We start from the raw sequence: 7,102 nt of genomic DNA, 5'->3' as shown, positions 1-7,102 counted from the left end.
ATCGTGTTCAGGCTGTAACATATGCACATAGGAAGCAGCTGATGCTGCAACAGTGGAAAAGGAATTAGGACAAGTTACTGGAAAACAACAGAATGTGAGGAGAAAAAAAAAGGCTGCGTGAGCCTGCAGTAGCTGCGGAGACAATGACACCAAAACCCACACCCTTGTGGTACAGCTACCGAGGAACCACAAAGCCTCTTCTCGCCAAAGGCTTTTCAGGATCTGGAAGAAGTCACATAAGAGAGCAGAATAGCTCAGATTATCCTGTACCCGATAGCCCGAGAAAGTGAAAAGCAGCAGTCAGAAGCCTTTACTGCAGCACCAGCGTCCCCTACCCTAGACCTGCTCAGCTGCTGTGGAGCACCCTGCTGCTCTTGGGGGTTGCAGTTCCTTCCCTTGATATTTAAATAAAATACTGTATTTAATAAATGACAGCACGAACTACACATGATAATTTGTGCTGCGAGAGCTAAAAGCAGCACTCTTCTGGCTTCCAAAGAATCTTAACTTTGGTATCTCAGGCTTCATTACTACAGGTCATCACCAAGAAAACTATTAAAAAGCAACAAGGCACATGTAAGCATTTAGAATCCTATGGTCTAAAAAACAGAGCAGTACACAGCACGTGAGATGGGGCAAGGAATGGGTAAAAATTCCAGAAATAAAGTGCCTTAGGTGCAAGTGTGATTTATAAAAAAAAAAAATTAAGCTAGTCATTTAGCAAAAGCACCTGCGGCTGCACACCCATCAGGAATACAGCTTGCCTGAGAACTGGAACACGGGAACAAGAGTAAGCCCATGGCACAATCCCAGCAGAAAAAAATAGGTATTCTGTATTTGTCACTTTTTTATTAGTTATGACGTGCTTGTCACACTATAGAGCAGGGTCCAACAACCCAAGCCCTTCTCACTCCAGTGCTCCAAGAACCTTCTGTGTGCCCTTCTACAGCCTCAGTTATGGCAGTGTTTCCCAAATTCATCCATACCATGCTAAGCTGAACAGATTGCTTACTCAGTGAACACACTCTGGAATAAAACAGAAGTCATTTATAAAAAAAATTCAAGTATTTTATTTTTTTAAATGGTGTATTCCTGGGTCCTCTTCACTGCATTTGAATTTCATCTTCTTCTGCAAGTGCAAAGCACACAGTTAGCAAGAACACTAAAAACACCAGCAGAAATAACACCTAACAACACGGGAAGGGAACCAGCGCATCGCAACAGGCCATGCACCTGTCAAATGTTCTCTAGGATCCCGAGTTCTTACATCAGGCTTGAGATTAAATGAACAGCATTCACATTTTCATCTACTTAATCATTTCCAAGATCTGAAATGGCTTTGTGTTTAACTACCCTAGAAACAAGAGCTGCAGTGACAAATGGCACACGATTCAACAGGAGTTCACCCATTGAATCTCACTGGCTTCACATCTCACAGGTTCAGTTGTGGCATATCTAAGCCATTACTTACCCATCGCTCGTGAGTTAAGGTACTTTGCATGTTGCTCCACACACAAGATTTTAAATATCTGAAGCTCCCCCTTGTAGTTTAAGTGGTAAATTAGAGGGAAAATTTCATTAATTCCAGCTCTGCAAGCTAGTTTATTTCCCTAAACTGCTATCTGCTTGTGCTCTTGTATTTGCTAATTCATTTTTCAGGTTATTTCGAAAGTTCAATGTTCATTAAAGTATTTCAGAAAAGCGGCTTTTTAACAACTTTTAGTTAGATTAACATTCGAGAAGCAGCTCCTCTGTTGTTCCCCTTTTTCCTTGCTGAAAATCACCCACCCCATTCACACCTCTTTGACTGGAGCCTGCATGTAGAAATGGTTATTTCTTGTTTGACCACCTACAGCATTCAGAGAACAGTTTATTTGATGCTGCAGGGCTGAAAAGCCTCAAACAGTGTTATATCTTGGCTCTACAAAAGAAAGATTCAGAAATTTTATATAAAGTTGAGATTAATAGAGGGCAAATTTCAGGCAGGAACTACAAAATACATCAGAGGGTGATGGGCTACTGAGTTCTTACAGCATTATAAGGACACCATCTACTTACTCATTCACTTGTTATCTTAGTCCCTCCACATATCACCGGGCATCATGCTGGGTGTGCTCATGCTCAGCTCCTGAACTGGAAAAATATAAAAAAATTTTAACTACAGTGAAATCTTTTATACAAACCCACATCTAAAAAGGTGTTTTTCACCACCACCATAAAGATAGCAAGCCCGGATGAAATCTGGGTGCTTAACCCCGCAGACTGACAGCAGGTACAAAGTTCTGCCCTACACATTTCATGCATGTATTTGCACCAATTTCTCAATATTCACCAATTCAAAGGTAATCAGTGACTGAACACCAAGTGTCCAGAAGCCTGTATTATTTCACCCATTCAGAGCAAGACTAGAAGTTATGCTTACTTCCCATGGATGAGCACTCCGGTTTCACTCAGCTTTCATCTTCACCTAAAGGATAACAACTGAAGTTATTATAGTAATACACAGAAAATTCTGACCATTTCAAAACTAACTTAAAAATAAGGTTTTAAGATGCATAGACTGATTAGTTATGAGGGGGAATTTACAAATTATTCCAAAATATTAAGTGGAAGAATATGGGGCAGAAATAGGCTAGCCTAAACACTTGTAAAGAGATGAAGGAATATGCAGGTAGTTGACTGAAGAACTGCACCTTGTCTGAGCACAAACCGTAAATCACCAGTCTGAGTACAAGGAAGTTTGATTGCAGCCAGAGGTATACTATCCCTTATGTGAAGGCATTAACAATTTTGTCAAGCTACTTCAACTCTTTTACCCTAGTTTGTCTCCTGCAGTAATGCCCTCTGTCTTGCCCTTCATGAAGGAGTGCAATGTCCCTGGACTCCTAGCAGCCCTCAGGTTCAATAGTCCTAGAAGTGCTTCAAAAGCCAAAGGAAGACACTAGAGGTTAGCATTGTCGGTCTACTGCTTTTATTCTCAGCAACAGATTCTTCCCTTCTGAAGACCCACCCTTTTGCTATATAGCTAAGCTGAGGGCAAACTGCAATGGTCAGCAGCTAGGGATGTAGTACAAGGTTCTGTGCACAGCTCTAGTTGGGAGGCAAATCACACCATGGTCACATTGTGATCTGACCAGGCAGGGAGAAGTTCAAGTTTAGTCTCAAACCCACCACCTGGGTTTTATCATGGCCCTCAGGAGCAGAAGTATAGTATGCACGTTTTGTTTTCTATGCCATAGCAACAAACACCATGCATAAGGGATACTATATCTTTGTGCATCCTTTTAACACTCCAGATTCACTTATAGCCACACTCCTCCCAACCCTCCCCAGTTAGCTCTTCAGTACTGGTGTTCAGAAGCAACATTTATAGAGATGGGGTATTCACAGACCACTGCGGGATTGCACAGCCAAGTCCTAACATGTCAATCATTACCTAGCAGCAATGACAGAGGTGGGAGAAGGCCAATCCTCCCTTTTTTGCCTTTTCCAGTAAGCAGCTATTTAAGAGCCCCACTAGCTGGTATGGAGAGAAAAAAAAAATCTGAAGCTAATTAGCTGATTCCAAACTTGCTAGTAGTAGTGGAAGAAGCAAAGTAATTACCCAGAACAGCATACTTTTTATGCATCCTTTCCAACATGCTTAGCCTCATTTGACATAATGGAACAAAACACTGGCCTTCCTGATCATGTCACTGCAGCTGGCAATGATTAACAGAGACATGCAACCCCATTACTGCTCAAGTCCTAAAACTACTCACAGGCCTCAGTGTTTAGCTATGGGGAAAACTGCAAGCAAATCAACACTTTGTATGCTTAATGTTACAGTAAAGCCCCCATACACGCTATGCTGTGCTCTCTCCTGACAGCACCAGTATCTGGATCTGAGAGCCTAGCAGGTACGCATATGTATTCTGACACCACACTTCTGAGCTTCAGATAAGCTTTTTGAGAAAAAGTGTATTTCACACACAGATAAAACCAAGATGAAACACAATGCAAGCACTTTAATGTCATTTCTTGTACCCACTCATTACAGACTGCCTTAGAGCAGACATGACTATTTGCTTTTAAGTTAGCTACCACACCAAGTTTCATTACTGCAGACAGTCAGAGCTGGTATGAGACCCATGGTTCAGTCACAAATTGCTTGCTCCAAGAATGTCAAAAAACTGCTAGTTCAAGCACGTAGAACGAGGCAGATATGCCAGTAACCCCTCCATGACATTCCTGCAGGTCAAGTCAAGTATCCAGAGCACACTGGAAAAACTAGTCAGATCTGAGCACTGGTTTAAAGATTAATAATTCAGTTTTGCTACATGACAGTACGCATACTGCCATCAGTTTTGCTACTGCATTCTAGTCACAAGAGTAAGCCATCACGAAAAGCCAAACTGACTTTGTGACAAGTGGTGTCACTGCTTGACTAGCTAGAGCGTGGCTACACTTACTGTGGTGTAACCAAAGACCTGTTATTACGATCTTAAAGTGCAGCTGCTACTTCAGGCTTTCAATGGAACATGAGAAGATAGCTACAGCAGAGGGCAAGGCTGTCCAGCAGATCCCCTGTTCACCAGCAAGAATCTTGCCTGGAAGATAACACAGAAGGGTCCAAATGTGACAATAATACCCAAAACAAGTATGCAAAGCAGAACTTTGCAGAACAAGCAGGAAAACACGTTACACCACCTCTGAAATAAACTGAACATCAGACAAGAGCTAATCATGTGCTGAAACAAGGGACCTTGAAATTCAGGTTCAAGAGCTAATGCAGAAGAGCTGGAGATCAGCATGTCTGGATATCTAGAAACGTAAGCATGTTAAGCCTAAACCACTACATTCAGCATTTCTAGTAATGAAGAGTTTACATCCCCAAGACTGATGAAAAATGAAATTGAGCATTACGCTACCAAGATGACTCTATGAGGCAGAAATACAGAATCTCATCACTGTCAGTTAAAAGCAGAGGAATGTCTTATACTCAAAGATTAAAGACAACTGCAATGTCCAATAAGCTCTATGCAACTACTCACAGGGATATTCATTCAAGCATTCATTTGTATGTCTTCAAAAATATTCCAAAATCAGTCTCAAAGCTGACTGTATTAGCAAGCTTTAAGTGACCATCACGTAGTGCACACAAGGCTAGAGCAGCAATTACTAACGCATTTCCTACCGAGCCAAGACTCTACAAAGGGATGTGCTGCAGATGGGCCATTTCGTCACTACAGAGAATTTCAACAGTCCTTTTCTAGGCACCGATAGCACCTAGTTGACTAGTTGAGTTTAAGATCACATTCCCTCTTCCCCACAGAGCTCAGCTAAGAATATCTTCATTACATCGGAACTAGGAAAAATCCACACAAGCAGAGTCATATGTACAAAGGAATCGGGTCTGAAAATACTTATCTAAGAATCACAGCAAGTTGCTTATTGACTCGCAACAAGACAAAAGCTCAAAACCGAAAACCACGCAGCTTTGATGCAAGCTTAACATACAGGTATGAAGAGTGCTGCACTGTAATTCCACAGTCAGAAGTGTGATGTCAGAATACCCACAGAATAAGATTACATAGAAAGTCACCAAGTTATATTATATTGCTTGTTACCTACCTGTATGCAGTCGGCAATGAGAATCTTGGAGCAAGCAGGAATACTACATCCGGGTCCTAATGTCCATTGCCATTTCTGGTACTACGTTCCTCACAGTTATGAACTGCAGAAATGCTGGCTAAGTGCAGTTATGTAGCAGGCCACTAGTTTTAAGTGTAAATTGCAGTCTCAAACTCCAGCAAAAACTTGCTGCCACAGTAAATGGTTGCCAAGGAGAAGCCAAGAATTTTTCTACCACAAAAATACCACAAAATCTCAAAAGCAGTTTCAGTTTCTCATCAGCTGTATAAATGATTAGTGTAATGTGTCTACACCAGAAGATAAGATTATTCTGTATTCATTTCTGAGAAAGTGTGAAGATGTAACGATACCAGTTTCTACGTGCTGCAGTTTTTAGAGATCTAAGTGTCAAAATGGGCTCAATTTTGATAAAGCAAGCTAAATTGCAACAGCCAATGTCCTCTAAGTCCAGTACAAAAATGTGTTCTGTGATCCAGACCATCCAAAACCAGGTCTGACCAACAAAGCACTTCTCTAAATTGTTTTAAAGATTCAATTATATAAAACTTATTTTATGAAAAAAGTCCAAAACCTCAAAGGAACAGATCAAAGGAATGTAACTTTCTCCCCTCCCACATTTAGCAACTTTATCAGATTTTGAAGTTGACATGTTTGCCAGCTTTTAAGACACCACCTTTAAAAGGTCTTGAAAAGAAGTTGGCTGAAAAAGAATTGTATGCCTGTTTAATATATGCAACTCAAAGCAGAACTTGTTTTAGAAATTCTGCTTATGCAGCTACAACAAAGCTAGGTTTAACCAAACTTTCAGATGTTTTGAAAACTGCCAAATCTTTCAATATATTTACTAATCATGGTTTTGCAACTCAGCTATTTTTAATACCTAGCAACAGTAGCTTACGTACAAAACAGGGGTACCAAAAGACAACCTCTGTAAGGTACAAGGACATCAGCATCCTTCACTCTTCCAAGTTACAGAACTACAAAAGAACATACTTTAGGATATGCACCAGCATCTCTTTAATAAAGAATGACATGTAATCTGAAAAATAAACTGAAAAAATTAATTTAATGTTTACGTTCAGAATTCCCCATCTTAGACACCTTCACCTTTTGTGGGTGTCCCATGAACACCCTCCAGAAAACATATGCATTATTTAATACTACTTCAATAAAGCACATTGCATCGGTACTGCTTTTTAACTACGTATCCAATACGAGTACTCCCAAATACTTGGTCCAGTTTAGGAACTGCCAATTGGGAATTTCCTGAAGAGCAATTCATTGTCGTGGCATGTTATCAACCCCCAAACTTTCCTGTGAAAATAAGAAGCGGCCACCAAAACAAGCTGAGTCGCTATTTAGTGCGCTTAATATTCAAAGTCAGTGTTACCTGGTATCAGTATTTCACCATATGCTCTTTTTTCATTTAAGGAGTAACAGCACTTACAGTGAGTACTTCAAGAGGGAT

General features: G+C 40.6%; 1 long non-coding RNA gene across 1 annotated transcript; it reads right to left on the bottom strand.

Moving 5' to 3' along the window:
* Window positions 1-1,056: 1,056 nt before the first annotated feature.
* On the bottom strand, window positions 1,057-4,037 carry LOC104616830. Its single transcript, XR_737993.1, has 3 exons — window positions 2,423-4,037; window positions 2,059-2,133; window positions 1,057-1,129 (listed from the first exon to the last, which is right to left on the bottom strand). It is a non-coding gene; the product is annotated as an uncharacterized LOC104616830 (long non-coding RNA).
* Window positions 4,038-7,102: the final 3,065 nt, after the last annotated feature.

The sequence above is a fragment of the Phaethon lepturus genome, unplaced genomic scaffold, assembly GCF_000687285.1.
Source record: "Phaethon lepturus isolate BGI_N335 unplaced genomic scaffold, ASM68728v1 scaffold21982, whole genome shotgun sequence".
NCBI classification, from domain to species: domain Eukaryota; kingdom Metazoa; phylum Chordata; class Aves; order Phaethontiformes; family Phaethontidae; genus Phaethon; species Phaethon lepturus.
Note: the sequence above shows the minus strand (reverse complement) of the source record. Positions and strands in the feature narration are given on the sequence as shown.